The 18,331-nt window shown below is 39.8% G+C and overlaps 1 protein-coding gene across 2 annotated transcripts in view; it reads right to left on the bottom strand.

Moving 5' to 3' along the window:
* The window catches only part of SLC23A2 (solute carrier family 23 member 2), a 147,865-nt gene that overhangs the window by 103,045 nt on the left and 26,489 nt on the right, over positions 1 to 18,331 (bottom strand). Inside the window, exons 1-2 of one of the 2 annotated variants that reach the window (XM_019941473.3) lie at positions 16,312 to 16,393; positions 15,045 to 15,134 (exon numbers count right to left, since the gene is read on the bottom strand). The exons of the other annotated variant lie outside the window; for it this stretch is intronic. The gene's annotated coding sequence lies outside the window, so the exon portion shown is untranslated. Of the gene's footprint in view, positions 1 to 15,044; positions 15,135 to 16,311; positions 16,394 to 18,331 lie in introns of those variants that run through there. 2 annotated transcript variants of the gene reach the window in all.

Raw genomic sequence — 18,331 nt, 5'->3', positions numbered from 1 at the left:
GCAACAAGAGAAAGCCCACACACAGCGACAAAGACCCGGCGCAGCCCAAAATAAACAAACAAATAAATAAATAATTTTTTAAAAACATGGCACAGAAATATTTATTGACGTGGGAAAATGTCTGCCTTATGTTATATAAGGAAACAGGGTTTTTTTTCCTAAAGTATAATATTATACTAAAGCCAGTCACAGAAGGACAAACATGACATGATTCCACTTATGTGAGGTATCTGGAACAGTCACTCATAGAAGCACGGAGTAGAATGGTGGTTGCCAGGGGCTGGCAGGGAGGGGGAAGTGGGGAGTTGCTTTTCAGCAGGTATAAAGTTTATTAAGCAAGATGAATAAGTTCTAGAGATCTGCTGTACAACATCATGCCTATAGTTAACAATACTGTATTGTTCACTTAAAAGTTTGTTAAGGGCTTCCCTGGTGGCGCGGTGGTTGAGAGTCTGCCTGCCGATGCAGGGGACACGGGTTCGTGCCCAGGTCCAGGAAGACCCCACATGCCGCGGAGCGGCTGGGCCCGTGAGCCATGGCCACTGAGCCTGTGCGTCCGGAGCCTATACTCCGCAACGGGAGAGGCCACAACAGTGAGAGGCCCGCTTACCACAAAGAAAAAAAAAAAAAAAGTTTGTTAAGAGGGTAGATCTCAGTAATAATTAATAATAAAAGATATCAATTTTCTAAAATAATGCAGTGAAAAGAATTAAAGGAAATTTATACAATGAAAAAAGCAGTATGTACAGAAATAACCCACTGTGTATGGATAAGTGTGCCACACGCATATACACACCAAAATGTTAACCAAAATGTTGACTGGTGGGACAGCAAAGGACTTATCTTTTTCCTTTTATTCCTCTATTTTTCCTGAAGTTATTTACTCAACAATGAATGCTATGCTCTCTTTCTCCCCCAAGAGCCACATCAGCACCCATATCAAATCCAGAGAAGTGATCAGTTTCCCTTAACAAGGGGATACAAAGCCATTCAGTCCTTTTTCTGTTGAGAGATCAGAACACAACTCTATAATTGCAAAGTGGTGTGGAGTAAAGTTCTAATGTTTAAAGTTGTAATTTTTGTCATCAGAGAATGGAGAAAAGACAAGGCTTTGTAAATTATACTTAGCAAGGAGGGAACTAACAATGAAAGAGGCGTATCAATAGCCAAGGCTGCCCCAAGAAGTGATCCTCAACTTTGACTCTATGTTGGAACCACCTAAAAACTTTAAAAATACTCTCTACCCACCCAGAAAGTCTACTGAATAGGATTGTATAGCCTGAGCATTTAGATTTTATAAAACTCTCCTGCAGCCAGAGTTAAAAATCCCTACCTTAGAGCAAGCAAGAAATCACTGAAGATTCAAAAAATAATAAATCAACCTCAATAAATGTAAGCCTCATCGGGTGGGAAAATAGCAATTTGGGAAATTCTGCTATGAGCAAATAGAAAAGGAAAATATTTAGATCTTCAACAAATCTTTCAATTCCCTAAAGACTGAGCCACCAGCTCTCTAGCCACCGATAATCATGCACAAATGCAGAATAACAATTCTTAATCAGTGTTTATTTCATCAGCTATTCAGCCAGAGATCATTTCTTTCTTTTTTTAAAAAATAAATGTATTTATTTATTCATTTATTTAATTTTTGTCTGCATTGGGTCTTCGCTGCTGCATGCAGGTTTTCTCTAGCTGCTAAGAGCAGGGGCTACTCTTTGTTGTGGTGCACAGGCCTCCCATTGTGGTGGCTTCTCCCATTGCAGAGCACGGGCTCCAGGCACACGGGCCTCAGCAGTTGTGGCACACGGGCTTCAGTAGTTGTGGCTCGCAGGCTCCAGAGCGCTGCAGGCTCCGTAGTTGTGGCACACGGGCTTAGTTGCTCTGCGGCATGTGGGATCTTCCCGGACCAGGGATCGAATCCGTGTACCGTGCATTAGCAGGCAGATTCTTAACCACTGCACCACCAGGGAAGCCCCAGTGATCATTTCTTTTGCACTGAATTTTTTTATCTGACCATTTTTCCCCTGTCAGTGTCAACTTTTTCAACTGTGGCTTACCATGGCCACCTGACTTGAAAGTATGATGGTACTACCCAAACAGCGGATTTAAGGGCCGAACTGCTCCTGGAACATAATACCAACATCTTTTGTGTTTCTTGGAAGCACAATCAAATGCTAAGAAAATGTGTATTCCCAGCACCAGCTCCTAGTAGTCCCTAGTACACAACATACAAAACACTCTATGGCTGAATGAATTAATCACTAAGAGTCCTCTGAAGGATAGAATCCCCCTGTGTACACTTCATCTTTATATTCCAGTTCATAAAATAGTACTCAACAAATGTTGATGAGAGCCACATTTACCCCAAATAGATGGCACTGAACGAATACTACATTGAACACATAACTGCAAAGCAAATCCATCACTTGATCTGGATACAAAAACCTACAGTTCTCCAAAATGATAAAGAATAAGAAAAAAAAAGAATAGAGAAGGACTTCCCTGGTGGCACAGTGGTTAAAGACTCCACACTCCCAATGCAGGGGGCCTGGGTTCAATCCCTGGTCAGGGAACTAGATCCCACATGCATGCCACAACAAGGAGCCCATGAGCCACAACTAAGACCCAGCACAACCGAGTAAATTAAAAAATTTAAAAAGGAATAGAGAGAATAAGAATCAATGGTTCATGTACCTAAGACTTAATTGGGAATCTTATTCAACATGCAGATTTCTTCCACACATATAGTGGCAGAAAAATATTCAAAGCTGTTTTTATTATAACAGTCCCAAACTCAAGACACAGAAATGTCCATCAACAGGCAAATGGATAAACAAAACATGGTGGGTCCACACAAAGGGATACTAAGCAATTAAAAGGAAGCAACTACTGATGCACCTAATAACATGGAGAAATCGCACAGACACAATGTTGAGTGAAAGAAGCCAGACACAAGACGTGCTGCCTGAATCCCTATAGACAAAACTAATCTTCGGTGGCAGGAAACAGTTAGTGGTGATCTACAACAGCTAAGATGGGAAGGAGGGACTCCAGAGGCAGAGGAAGGAACCTACGGAGTGACAGAAATGTTCCATAACTTAACTATGATTCTGGTGGCTCCATTTGTATGTATATCCATTTACTGTATGTAAACTATGGCTCAGTAAAGTTGATTTTAGAAGAAAAAAAAATTTTAACTCCCATAATCCCACCAACTTTAAAAAAATGTCCCCTCCCCCAAATTCTGATTCCACAGACCTGCATCAAAACCTGGGACTTACATTTTTAACAAATGCACAAATGTTCTGATGCTAGTGGTCCTCAGATCAACACCTCTGGATGGGCAACCTGGGGTGGGATAAAGCTATTTTCCCCACTTGCAGAAATCTATCTAGACAGGTGAGACTATATGATCACGAAAGAAAACTCTGGGATAAGGAAACTCAAAACCTCAACTTGCCAAGTGGTAATCTGGTCCTTCCCAAGATACAAACAAGAACTTTCAGAGCTGGCCAGGTTCAATGATAAAGCACATTTAAAAAGTCAATTTGTAGCTCTCTGCTTAAATCCGATCATTAGGGGATTATAGTTGAACTGTGGCTGCTCCATTAAATTCTGTTAAATGCTAACATTTGACCTAAATGCTTTTAATTCAAGCCAAAAGAAAGATTACTGGAACAAATATCCTCAACTTGTACGTGATCAAACTTCCTTTAAATATAATGACTTAAATCGTTGCCTAACATACAGTCTTGCTTTAGGGGGTTTAGAATTCTGACATTGACCCTGGCTAGCTATCATTATTCCATTTAAACAGTAATGAAATGAACCTGTAAGAAGTGGTTATCATTTGCCCTTGTGATTACAGTTATGGTGTAACTGGGGGGGGGGGGGGGGGAATCATCCTACAGCCTTTTCCAAAACACTCTAAGAACCCTTGCTCTTATTCTTCAAACTGCAAGTCACCACCCACTAGTGGGCCATGAAACCAACTGGATCTCAACCAGAATTTGCAGAACAATGAAATTTAACAGAATAAAGAAAATTCAGAGCACATCTCACAAGATAAGGGTAACCCAGAGTTTCAAGGTAAAAACTGTGGGTCAGTCAAAAAGAGCCTAAAAGTCACTGATATAAACTAAAGTTCTGCCCAGTGACACAAAAGGCATATCTCAAGTGCCCAATTTAAATCAGGTTATTTGCTGAACTTTAACATACTCACAGAAATAATTTGCCGAAGTGGTACAAGATGATGACACTGATTAACAAAATATCATAACATCCCCTTGCCACAAGGATGGAGAGAGCACCCAGAATCATGGCCTCAGAGTGGCCTTTCTTTAAAATCTATCAGAGCCCTAAACCAAACCACCTCAGTGACTGCAATCAAGACAGGCTCTATTGCACCCCACTGAGCTGTGTAAGCTTCTGTCACTATGTTGGTTTGTCAATTTGTTCCCTTAAAAAGAAGAGACTTTTAAAAAGTTAGATAAAACCGGATTTCTGAAGGGGAATCAGGTTGGTTGTCAGGTTTCATCTCAGAAACCACATGCTGAGAACCTCAGGAGCCTCTGGGCCTATGAGGCGCCCATGGCACAATCCTACAGGCAAAGTGGAAGGGAAAGGGCCCCCGGATGAACGCTGCTCAAATACTTAGGAATCACCTAAAAATATAGTCAGGGTCCTCAACAGTGGGCCAGAGAGGATGCAAAGCCACTGGATAGACATGGCAAATATTCCTGGAACATCTGTAGGATGAGGTGAGCAGGGAAGATCATTCCTAATTGAAAGCAAATATTTTTGGAGCATAAGATGACATGCCTAACTGATAAAATGATGGAAGATGTTAAAGAATATGCTCTGCCTTCAGAAGACACCTTCAGTCTCTTCCAGAGACGTGGCCTGGGAAGCCCTTGGTACAGAATAAGCTCTAGTCCCAAATAGACTCTAAATCCTAAAGAAGCTTACATCCAGCCTAAGACAGGTTGTTTTGCTGATGTCAGTTTACACACAGCCTGAGCCATGAAAATCGGTGGTTGTGCTGTCTAGAGGAGAAAACAATGACTCATTGACTGCTCAATTAGGGGAAAGATGGAGTCAAGTTTACAGTAAAAGGTCAAAGCAGCTGATGTTTTGTTAGTTTGGTGGCTTTAAAATACAAAGTCATCAGTGATCTCTGTTTTTCTGACCTAATGTTATAGGTCGTAGGTATCAGATGCTGTGGCTAGTACCATACAACAGAAATCTCTTCCCCAAACTTTATTCAAAATTATGACAAGACCTTAACACTCATCATCCTCACTGTGCCTCTCCTGCCCCAGGTACTATCCATATGAACCATGTTGACCTGCAGAGCTCCCAGGTCTTAGCTCAAAAAGTCTCCTCCTGTGCTTCCCTGGTGGCGCCGTGGTTGAGAGTCCATCTGCCGATGCAGGGAACACGGGTTTGTGCCCCGGTCCCGGAGGATCCCACGTGCTTTGGAGCGGCTGGGCCCGTGAGCCATGGCTGCTGGCCCTGCGCGTCCGGAGCCTGTGCTCCGCAGAGGGAGAGGTCGCGGCAGTGAGAGGCCCGCGTACCGCCAAAAAGTCTCCTCCTACAGGAAGCATTCTTGGGTTAGCTGTTCCTCTACTTCCATGTTTCAATAGCACACTGCTTCTTGGTCCAGCTTCCCAACCAGGCAGGGATGGGGCAGAGACACAGTGTTCATCACATAAAAAAGCATTCAAATATATGAGGAAAAGAGAATTTTTCCATGGGTCAGTTAGCCATACAACCAAAACAAAACCTAATCCCTGCCCTCCAGTTTCACTCAAGGAAACCGTGTGGCTGGGATAAGAGAGAGGGTAAGGGGCTGGGATAAGAGAGAGGGTAAGGGAGAGGTAGTGGAGCAAAAGGTATAGTCTGTGGGCCAGAATTAAAATATAAACAGATATTTGAGAAAACTCAAGCAGAATCAAGATGGATTTTATTGCATTTATTTCCACTGTGTGATTTAACATACCACTTTTTGTACAAATAATGTATTTTTATGGAAACACTATTTTTAGTGTATTAATATTATTTTTAATGTACAGGGGCCACTGAAAAGCTAATTTTATATGGAATTTTAATGACAAGATAAAACATATGCAAAACTGACTATTATATCCAAGATACAAACATGATATCACTTAACTGTATAAAAATTCTAGGAGGAGTTGTTATTATCCCCACAGTTTAAAACTGAGGCACAGAGAGGGTGATATACCCTTGGACAAATGCCAAGGGCAAGTGACAGACAAAGCAATCACTGAGAGCATGAAAACTGCTCCTATTCCCTTACAGACTAACAGAACAAGGCTCTAAAGATGAACAGCCAGAAAAGACCTGAGATGTTATGTCTGAAGGTCATTTTGGAGGAAGCTGAGGAAAGCCCCCAGTTACTGTCAGGGAATAAAAAGAAAGACACTTTCTCCTCTTCCACACCTCCAAGTAACCTTTGTCATTTGATGTCTCCCCCCACCTTTCCAGTACAACAACAGACTTGGGTGCTTAAGTAACCTCCAGGGCATGGCTCTGCCCTGCTAACCCTGTGCCCCCTCAGTACCACCCCAGCTCCTGCTTCATCCTCCATTCTAGCACACAGGTAACTCATCTCTCACCTCTAGCTACTGTTGCCACTGCTAGCTCCGCTGGAGAAGAGAAGGCACTGCTCATGTGCTGGGAGAAGCATTTCCATGCCTCAAGCTCAAATGGACTAATCAGCTCTCTCCCTGAATTACCCTTCAGACCACACCATTCCTCTTTGGAATGTTCTCACCTTTCCTGTGCCCCAACTGCCAAAACCAAATTTCTTTCTCTCACCTGCAGAGAGAGGTCAAGCCCCACCTTTCCTTAATTTCCTGACTACCCATTACACCTGCTCTGTTTTGCTGGACTTTGGCACAGTTACTTAGTTCTCTCAACCACCTGCTCTCTTCCTATAGTCTGGAAGAAATCCTATTTGCAAATCTCTTCTGCAATATTTTTTTTCTCCCCTCCAAGCCCTCCTGCTCCCTATTCCAGTTTACTAAGAGTTCTGTCTCCTCCTCCCCACAGACTCTCCCAAGATAAGGAAAGGGGCACTCTGAAATCTCACCTACCCTGATGGATTAACTGATGGCTGAACAGTGGGTTTGACTACACTGCACTGCAATTACCTGGGGCTGGGACACTGTAATTCTTCTCTAGACTAAAACCAAGTACACAGTGATTGAAATAAATTTTCCCTGACCTTCATTAAATGGGAGCCTTTTTCCTGACCTTTAATAAACATCCCATGCCTGTTTGTTATATATATATATTTTTTTTTCTGCAGAGGAGCATGTTCCTCCTAATCCATTAAAAAAAAAACAACCCACATCCATTCAATATAGAGACTACAATTACTTAGAATCCTATGGCACAGATGTATTGGTTTTTTTGGTGTCAAAACCTGACGTTTTTACAACCCCAAAACCTTAAAAGGAGTATAAATAGATGTATTCAGCTATAAAAGAGGCTCCAGCTCTCTCTGAGGTTTGTTTAATCTATGTTCCTTGTTGCCTGTGTACTTACTTTTCCTCAAATCCCTAAAATTTTGTATAAAATAAAACGTAAAAGAGCACAGAGGGCCTTGGAAGTCCCAGGACTGGACCTCACTCAGAAAATAAGGTAAATGAGCACCTGAAAAACACTGAATCTAACATTTTAATTGCTGCAGATCAGGTTTTTATTGTCACTCTCACATATTTAATGAAGGGCATCGCCTTCTAAGGGTTGCATAAATCTTAATGTTATTAATATTCAAATAATGTCTGACAGCACCAAGAAAGACTGTGGAGATTTTCTGGTAACCCAGCTTAGGAAACTTGAGCCATAGGCTCCTCACCCACCTACACAGACATACACACACTTAGCCATATATTCGCAGGAAAAAAAAAACAACAACAACAAGACACACAGTCTCATAGACAGGAGCACACATAGTCACAGATGCATGTGCATGGAAACAGACACCCATAAACCCAGATGCACAGACATAGGCAGATGCAGACACTAATTCCCCAAAGCAAAGCTTCTGTACCAAGAAATGGTCTTACCTGAAGAGTGAAATCTTACTGTATCCCCCCACAATATTTTGTATTCAGTGCCCTACCCACCAATTCTGTGCTGGGATCTGTGTGAGGCTGGGATCCTTCTGATGCTCAGCATAAGACTCTTCAGGTGCTGAAGGAATTTTGGCTTTTATAACCCACACAGGCTCACCAAAATTGTATAACATCACCACCTAGTCAGAAATGCTATCTACTTTGTATTACACAATAGCCACCCTCTGGTTACAAACGGTTACTGCATACCTCTAGTATGGTTTGTTTACCATCAATCTGTAGCAGGTTTCTATGTGGCAGGCTGGATATTCTATTGTGGAAACCAAGCAGCTGCTGCGATTACATTTCTCAAACCCACACAAATAAGGCAAATAAAAACCTATCTTTCCAAACCCTTCCGTTCAGATGAACAAGTCCACCCACACTGCTTTCAGCTCAGTGAAAAGGGAGATTAATTTTACTCCCTGGTAATTTTTCATTTCCCCAATCAGGGGCCCAAAGACAACTATTTTCAAAGCTCAAAGACTTTCAGAGATTAAAAATAGATCTGGGGGCTTCCCTGGTGGCGCAGTGGTTGAGAGTCCGCCTGCCGATGCAGGGGACACAGGTTCGTGCCCCAGTCCGGGAGGATCCCATATGCTGCGGAGCGGCTGGGCCCGTGAGCCATGGCCGCTGAACCTGCGCTTCCGGAGCCTGTGCTCCGCAGCGGTAGAGGCCGCAGCGGTGAGACGCCCGTGTACCGCAAAAAAAAAAAAAAAAAAAAATAGATCTGAAGGTATGATTTCTTCATTAGATTACAGGCAGAGCCAACAATAACCATAACATTGAGAGCTCTAACTGCTGGAGCCCCGCTGTATGTGGCACCTCGTGTACACTCCCAGCTGCAGAGGCCCCACTGGACAGTGAAAGTGCCATGAAGACATAGAAAAAGGCAGACATACACTGACAATCTGGTACCAGTGAGAAGGAAGAAGCCGCAGCTGCAGTCAGACTTTGTCCCTTCCAGTCCTGACTCCAGGCAAGGGCCTACCAAAACCTAGGCAATGGTCACCTTGCCTCTGCTGTGAGAGGGCAAATACTTGCCCCCATCTCCCCAACACCACTGCACTTCCCAAATCCAGACAGAAAACCATGAAACTCAGATGAGAAACAGCTAGGCAGAAGATGCATCTTGGAAGGTGGGATCCCTGAGATAAAGGCAGAAGAACAAGGACAACTCCTGGAGAGAAAAGTAGCTCTAAGTGTTACTTATTCATGAATAATCTTAAGGAAATTAGCAGTGAGCATAAGAGGAAGATGCCACTTGACTAGGGGAGAAGCTATAGCAGAAGCTGGGGAGATGGGTGAAAGGCAAGCACTTTAACTGTTCAGGGGCAAGAGATTCACAACCACAAGTGCCCAGAACACAGGTCACACGTGACACACCCAACCCATCAGGTCAACATACCCAGGTAGTCCCTTGCTCCAAGGTGAGCTAACCTAGTGTGTGGCCTATGGGAAAAATACTCCAGTTTCTGTATCCTGAATACAAGAACTATAATCAGGATGTTCTGTGAAGACTCAAACTTCAAAAAGGTTCTACTGTAGGAACCAAAAGAAAATTTCAATTTGGAAAAAAGGAAAAAAGAATAAAAAACAAAGACAGTTGTGTATCAACAAAGGAAACAGGATCGGATGATTATATGAAGAAAATGGACTAAGAACAAGAGACAACAACTGGGGTGGGGAAGAACTGAGAGGAAACAAAAAGCACAAAATTAGCTTAGAAGCATTAAAGAGAAGTGAAACTGCAGAAAACAGCAGAAAACTGAAAGGTGGAGGACAAGCTTGAGAAACTCCTAGACAAGGAAAAGTCCAGAAAGGCAACAACAGTTCAGAGATGAGTACCATGGAGGGAAAAAAGCAAAGAGCAAAGCCAAGACATGAATAATCCAGTGCTTATTAAATGGACTTAAAAAACAAAGAAGCCAGTCATGCTGTAGGATTCCATTTTATATGAAATGTCCAGAATAGGCAAATCTATAGAGACAGAAAGATTAGTGGTTGCCTGGGGCTGGGGTAGAAATGGGGGGACGGGAATGGAGAGTGACCGTTAATAGGTTTGGGATTTCTTTATGGGATGAAGAAAATTTCTAAAATTTGATTGTGGTGATGGTGGCACAAGTATGATTTACTAGAAGCCACTGAACTGTACATTTTAAATGGGAGAACTTTAAGGTATGTGATTTACATCTCAATAAAACTTTTTTAAAAAAGAACAATGAAAGAGACTTAAAGATAAAACAGATATAGAAAAAACCACAACTAATTCTGAGATTAAGAAAAATCTGAGTATAGAAATGGGCACACCAGAGTCATTCAAAATTAGAGAAGAAACTTAACTTGAACATATCCTGGCAAAATATTTTAACTACAGGATGAAAAAGTCATAGAAACACCCAGGGAGATGGAGAAAATGTTTGGTTTACTTGAGCAGTAGCAATAATTAAGATTAGCCCCAGGATTTTCCAAGGCAGTATTAAACACCAGAAGTCAATAGAAAATATAGATCTATAGAAAACTGGAGAAAAGGGTTTCCCAAAGAATTTTATAATCAAACAAGTTGCCCTTCATGTGTTAAAGCCCAAAACTGCAATTTCAGATATGCATGGGCTGAGAAAGAAAAAAAGCAAAGCCTGAGGCTATATTCCAGCCACGTAAGAGGTAAAATTTGGAGTGGTCACTAATAAACAGGGTTGCTAACAATGTATACCAGCCAAACCCATCAAGATCAGGACATAAACCCAGTTATAAAATTGACTGCATATGGGCTTCCCTGGTGGCGCAGTGGTTGAGAGTCCACCTGCCAATGCATGGGACACAGGTTCATGCCCCCGTCCAGGAAGATCCCACATGCCGCGGAGCAGCTGTGCCGGTGAGCCATGGCTGCTGAGCCTGCACATTCGGAGCCTCTGCTCCGCAACGGGAGAGGCCACAACAGTGAGAGGCCCGCGTACCACAAAAAAAAAAAAAATTGACTGCATATATCAAATTATTCTTTAAAAATGTGCTATGTAATGTTAAAAACGTAATTAAAAACAAAGCAGATTGAACAAGAGTACATTAAAGACTGAATGCAGGAAATGAAAAGATGCTGAAAGCCCTTCTCCCAAACAGACGGGAATAGGAAAATACCATTAGATTTTAGCTATGACAACTGAAGAAAGTCTTTTTTTTTTTTTAGAGAAACTACTATTAGAATTTGAAACAGACTATAGACTAAAACTAAACCTGTAAATTAGTTAAATTCATTCCATTAAAAATATTCCCAGGTTTGTCAAAAACTAAATGCCTGGATTTCCTTGGTAGCACAGTGGTTAAGAATCCACCTGCCAATGCAGGGGACACAGGTTCAAGCCCTCGTCCAGGAATATCTCACATGCCGCGGATCAACTAAACCCGTGTGCCACAACTACGGAGCCTGCACTCTAGAGCCTGTGAGGCACAACTACTGAGCCCGTGTGCCACAACTATGGAAGCCTGTACACCTAGAGCCCGTGCTCTGCAACAAGAGAAGCCACTGCAATGAGAAGCCCGCGCACTGCAACGAAGAGTAGCCCCCCACTCGCCGCAACTAGAGAAAGCCCACGCATAGTAACAAAGACCCAACACAGCCAAAAATAAATAAGTTTATTAATAAATAAATAAATGCCTAAGATAAACCTTAAAAATGAAACAAAAATAAAGCAACATTAATGCTGCTTTATCATTATTTTTAAATGTCAGACACAATGGAATTCATGCCAGAAAGTATTAAAAGGGGAAAAAGAGGGTCATTTTACATTATTATATTATAATATTATAAAATTCATATGTTAATTTTATGTTATAAAATTATATATATATTATATTATATTATAAAATATAAAATATAAAATATATATTATATATAATATATAAAATATATATATTATATATATTATATATATAATATATATAATTTTATATTATAAAATATAAAATTATATGCTATATTATAAAATTCATATGTTAATTTTATGTTCTGAACATTATTTCATTGAAATAAGATCCATAATGGTTAGCAATACAGAAGAATGACCAACACTATAAACATACCTATCTGCCTCCAAGAAGATAGGGGGCAACAGGGTGGAGGGGTAATGAGCACAGGCTTGATCTCTATGTTAATTTTATTTTGCATCAATTAGAGAATCTGACCAATATAATGAATCAGGCTAACATAATAAGTATCAAACTTTCCATGACATAGAAAGTAGAGCTTTATTTTCAACAGCTAAAGAGCATTAGTGGAAACTGACCATCATGCCAAATGAAAATTTCAGCCCCCACAAAAAAGGAACACTTCTCAGTGCCCGATCATAATGTCAAAACACATAAAAAATAGTTATCAACAAAGAAAGTTTAACAACTTCAAAATTTTTAGCCTTTCTCCCAAGTAACCATTAGGTCAAAGGTGAAACTGAGACTGTTAAAAATACCCTTACAAAAAAAGAATAAGCAACAAAATACTCTAAAGAAACTTAAAAAAAAAAATTAAAGAGAGGAAGAGGAAAAAATTAGCTAGGAAATAAGCAACAGAACTGATAAATTTGATAAATACATCCAAGAGGGCTCTTAAGGCCAAGGCAGATAGAGACTTTCCATTCAAAAACACACTGGACCCAGGTGGTTTCCTAGGCAAACGTCTCCAAGCATTAAGGAAGTTACTCCTTACACTTAGCTCCAAAGCACCGGAAAAGGATGAAAAGCTTGTCAATCATTTTAGAAACCTAAGCATAACCCTGATTCCAAACTTGACAAAGCACAAAAAAAGGAAAAAAGCTAGTATTACAACTCATATCAACAGGCAGAAGGAAGAAAAACCATTAAGATCCAAAAAGAAAACCAGAAACCAAAAAGGCATTTGATAAAACTCAAAATCAATTTTTGAATGAAATTCTTCATGCATTCCAATACAGAAGAAAAATGTCCTCAAAAAGAATCCCTATCTCATGCCAAAAGCCAATGAGATACTTACTCTGAAAAACCCAGAAAGGTTATATTAAAGCCAAAAACAGAAGGGAATGTGATGGCCTCCGTTACAGAAAACTGTTCTGGAAGTTCTAAATAATACAGTAAGAAAAAGATTTTTAAAGTTCAAATAATAGAAAAGGGAAGACAAAAGAATTATTCACAGGTAATGGATCTGTCTACAAAGAAAATGAATTGGTGGGGGGGGGGCACTAGAATAAGATACTTCAGAACGGTAGCCATTTACAAATGAACATAGAAAAAAAACCATCCTATGCACTAGCATTAACTCATATGATGACCCTCTTAAAGTACTGTATACATGCACGTGCAAGTGTGCTAAGAAACCAAAAGGTGATGCACCAAGCTGCTTATACCAGTTACCTCTGTAAAGTGGGATTATAATTGTTTTTACTTTGTGGAAAAGTTTTAAGTCTTAATTTTGTCCCTCCCAATGTATTAGGAGGCAAAATTAGCAGTAGTTCAATTCTTGGCACCCATATAAGGTCAGTAAATTTAGGACCAAAAATTAGGCAAAACAACCAAAAGGCTAAACTTGGCCAAATACTGAAAAAGATGTTTAATTCTTCAGAAATAATTATGTATTTGAAAATATCTAATTTGACTAATGTAATCTCTGATTTATCTTTTCCCTTTAAGGACAAATTTAAACTATTTTTTTAAAACCTTACACATTTGGTGATTATCTATTTCTGCCTTTCCAAATAAATGTTACATACTGACATTTCAGTGTCCCTACTGTTGTAAAACTGAGTAAAACAACAAAGGAGATTTAGAGTTAGCAACTGGACAAAACTACTCTGATCCTGTAATAAGATAACCTGGGGGGAGGGGGGGAAGGAATTCTGTAAACACTAAAAGCAAATATATTAACAGCACCCTCTAGTGTTACAATATTTAAATGGCACTTCATTAAGATAAATTATAAAATATAAAATTTTTTTAATATTTTGTAAAATTTCACACAGAAAAGTAGACAGAACTGAAATACATTTTAACTTCATATCCAACTTATTTCTATGTATTGTTTTCATTCACGTGGCAAATTCTCTACTTAATTGTCAGAGACCACCAGGTGTGAGTCCTCTGTCATTCAATTAATAACTAGACTAATAAAAAGCCTTGATTTTAAGTTCAGCACACAACCAATTAAATTCAGGCAACATTTCCCAGCCTCCCTTGCAGCTAGATGTGGCCGTGTGACTATGTTTTGGCCAATGGGATGTGAGTTGGAGTAAACATGCTCTCTCCTTTCCCTCTTCCCACTGGCTGAAGGAAACATCTTGAGCCATGTAAATGAATCAATACTCTAGGAATGGTGAAACTATAAGAATAAAAAGGACCCAGATTATGTGAAAAAGAAGCTATTTCATATTTGGGTATAATAGAACAGCCAAAACTATTACCCCCCTCCAAAAAAAAAAAAAAACCCACACACGTAGAAAGAAAATCTGGCAAGACAACACATTTGGAATAAACCCAGTCACTAAATTTTCAACAGAAAATAAATCAGTACATATTTCAAACCTGGCTAAATTCTATTTTCCTTCAGAGGAACCAAATGGAAGGATCACAATAAACGATACACATTTGTGTGAGGTGAATAAATTCACTGTTCCCCTTGACTATCAAAGACTTATTAAGTTGGCTTCTCCAGCAGACACTTAGAGGCTGGCCTTTCATTCATAATCTCAAAGCACAACTCGGAATATGTGCTGACAGCACATCCAGAATTCAGCAATAAAAGTAAAAGTAAGTGTATTCAATTCTGAAAGTAAATCCACTGTTAAGACTACATCCTTCAAACTAACGATTCACATTACAGTGTGTTCTGGTCAGTACCTTGAAGTCGAATACAAGGGGTAGTGGGAAAACAGAACTCACTGAGAATCCAGAAGCCCATGGTTGTGCGGACCATGCATGATGGTGTAAGTGCAGGAAAGACATTATCCAGTGGGCCTCAGGTGTCTTGCTCTGTAAAATAAGGGTGTTGGCCCATATCTGTGGTTTTTGCATGTTTGCTTTCAGTAATGAAACAAGCACCCTCAAATTGAATCTTATTCAAAGCTGGGAGGGGGGCAGTCTACATAAGTAGGTGGATGATGTCATTAAAATGGGGACTCAATACTCTTCACTATAAAGTTTTAATACACATTTTCCAGAAATAAAACCAAATTTTAAAAATCCCCAACCAGTAAATCAAAGATTCCATAACCATATGAACTTTGCTGAGAGCAGCAAAAAAAATACATTTACCAAGCTTTCTAGCAGCAGCCTGCAATGTTAGGCTGCACTATACCATATCTTTATCATTATTTGGTTACCCTAACACAATGCTGATTTTGAATTAAAGGGGGAAAAAAGAACATGCAAGACCAAGAAAGGCAAATATCAATTATTTTAAATCATTTAAAAATATAATCCATTTTAAAATTTAATTTTTTGGGTTAAAAAAAAGACATTCCTATTAGAATGGCTAAAACAAAAAGAAACTGCTAATACCAAATGCTAATAAGGACACAGAGCAAATGGAACTCTCATACACTCGTGATGCGTTTGTTAAAATGGCAAACCACTTTAGAAAACAGTTTGGCCATTTCTTATAAAGTTAAAACACACACTTACTCTAAGATCCAGCAATATACTCCTGGGTATCTACCCAGAGAAATGACAACTTTTGCTCAAACAAAAATCTGTACATAAATGTTTACAGTGGTTTACAATAGCCCAAACCTGGAAACAACATTCACCTTTAACTAGTGAACGGATAAACAAACCATGGAATATGCCTATTAAAATGTGGTATCATTTCACACCTACCAGATAATGCAGGAATAAAAGAGTTTAATAATACCAAGTGTGGGAAAGGCTGTGGATAAACAGGAATTTTCCCACTGTTGCCAGAAACGTAAATTGGTTCAAATACTTGGGAGAACAATTTGGTAACATCCAGCAGGTTGAAGATGTGTGTGCCCTATGATTCAGCAATGCCACTTCTCAGCATACTCCACCCCATTTTAACAGTATACAACCAACACATCAACAGGAGAATATAAAAATAAGTTCTGGTATGTTTAAACAGTGGAATAAAACAGAGCAGTTAAAACAAGTGAACTCTAGCCACTTGGATCAACATGGCTTGAAAACATACCTGAATGAGCAAGTAGGCTGCAGAACTCATACCACATGAGATCTTTTATTATGGGTTTTAAATCAGTCAATATTGTATGTTGACTTATGGATATGGAAACATATAATACAAAAGTAAAACTGTGGACTGCAAAGTTACCTCTAGGAGAGAGAGAGAAGATGATATTAGCAAAGGATACAAAAAGGATATTTAAAATGTTTGTTTTCTTATTTAAAAAAAAAAACCCTAAAGCAAAGACAATGTGGTTAGACTTATTAGATCTGGGTATCTGACACATGAGGGTTCATTCTTTCAATTTCTTTATATTTGAAATTTCCCAATTAAAAACAAAATTCTAACAAAGAAACTCCGGAAGTTTCACACAAAACACATGCAAAACACATGCAAAAACTGGTAAAAGCAGTTGCCTCCAGAGAGGGAAACTGGGAGCAGACAGAAGGGAGACTTACTTTCCATATCTGTCTTCATGTACTTTCTGAATTTTTTTCCATGTATATCCACTACCTTTTTTATTTTAAATTACAAATAAATCTGATGTACTCTTCACCTCAAATCTGACCCCTCTCCAAGGGGGGAAAAAAAACTAAAATATTTTTATTTTGGATAAAGAAAGGCTACTAATGGAGATTCCAGCCCAGACTGTGCCACAAATGAGCTCTGTCACCTTGGGAGGTGATTTAATCCACCCCTCTCCAAGGGCTGTGTCACTTCTAAAATCCTATTTTCTGCGAAAACACAAACATCTCTCCATAAATTGAAGATCTGAAATTCTAAGTATACCAATAAGGAGCAATAAGCAGTTCTCCTGTAATCCTGGGTGGAAAACTTTCAGAATCTGTAACAACAGGTCCACACAGACTGTCTGTAGTGATTGCCTCATGTCCTCTGTGGAATAAAGTGGGTAGAGATGTATAGAGATAGTCACTATTACTCAACACTCAATGAGACAGGAAGTTGAGGGAGCACTTATCTGATGACTTATTTTCTTAATGAACTAAAAAGTGGAGGTCATGGTGGAGAAGAAGGAGGCCAAGGATGAGATATGGGAAAGGAATGAGTAAAATTACTGACAAAGGAAAAAAAAAAAAGTCAAGGATCTAGCTGAGCCCAAAACTTATAAATACGTAAAGGAGAAAGTCACCTTGTTATCCAATTTCTCTCCAGCAGAGTGCAACTAACAAAAAAAGATAGAAAAATTAAACAAGTAGGACTGTGCCACTGACGAAAGTTGGCAAGTTATGGGGCCAATTCAGAGAATGAGAAAACCAAGGTGTTGGTGAGATGACAGTAACGAGACTCCCTGAAGTCCACAGCAGGTAAGAAGGGTTGGGAAGGCAAGAGGAAGCCAGAGAACACCGAAGTGCCCAAGGAACAAGGACTGCTGGAGGAGAATAAATGAGAGCTAGGAAGGACAGGATGTGTGCAGAGGGGAGATTCTCCAAGCTCAAGGTTCCCAAAGTATCATCTGGGAGATAACAAGGCCCAAGAAAGCTGAAGTGAACTGGATGTAAAACTCCCTGGAAAAGATAATGTAAAGGGAGAGTGAGGTTTGAAGGCTGGATAAGCCAACAACTTAGAGACGATGTTAGAAGACACAGTGGAAAGAAACATAGCAAGCCAGGAGCCAACATCCAAGGCACATAAATGGCCAAGAAGTTGGTAGATGATGGCACAAAGTAAAGAGAGGATGGTATCACAGACTGATGTGAACTTCAAAACTGACAGGCATCAAGGCTGGAGAACACAGCCTGCTATTCTCACTACCTGGAATGCTATAACATCTGGAGAATTCCTATTCATACTTCAGATCTCTGTTTAAATGATCAATTCCTCAGCAAATTCCTTCCAGACCCCTCAAAATCCAAGTCAAACTGTTCACCTTCCTTCACTGTTCCCTCCAAAGCAATGACACAATTCATGCCAAGTATCCTTCTTTATCCAAATTTATGCTCTTTTTGAGTTCATGCAGTGAGGAATCCACATTTTCCTGAATCTATCTGGTTCCTAAGTTTGGACTAGC

Source organism: Tursiops truncatus, chromosome 15 (assembly GCF_011762595.2).
Source record: "Tursiops truncatus isolate mTurTru1 chromosome 15, mTurTru1.mat.Y, whole genome shotgun sequence".
Taxonomy (NCBI): domain Eukaryota; kingdom Metazoa; phylum Chordata; class Mammalia; order Artiodactyla; family Delphinidae; genus Tursiops; species Tursiops truncatus.
This window is presented reverse-complemented; position numbering and strand designations above follow the sequence as displayed.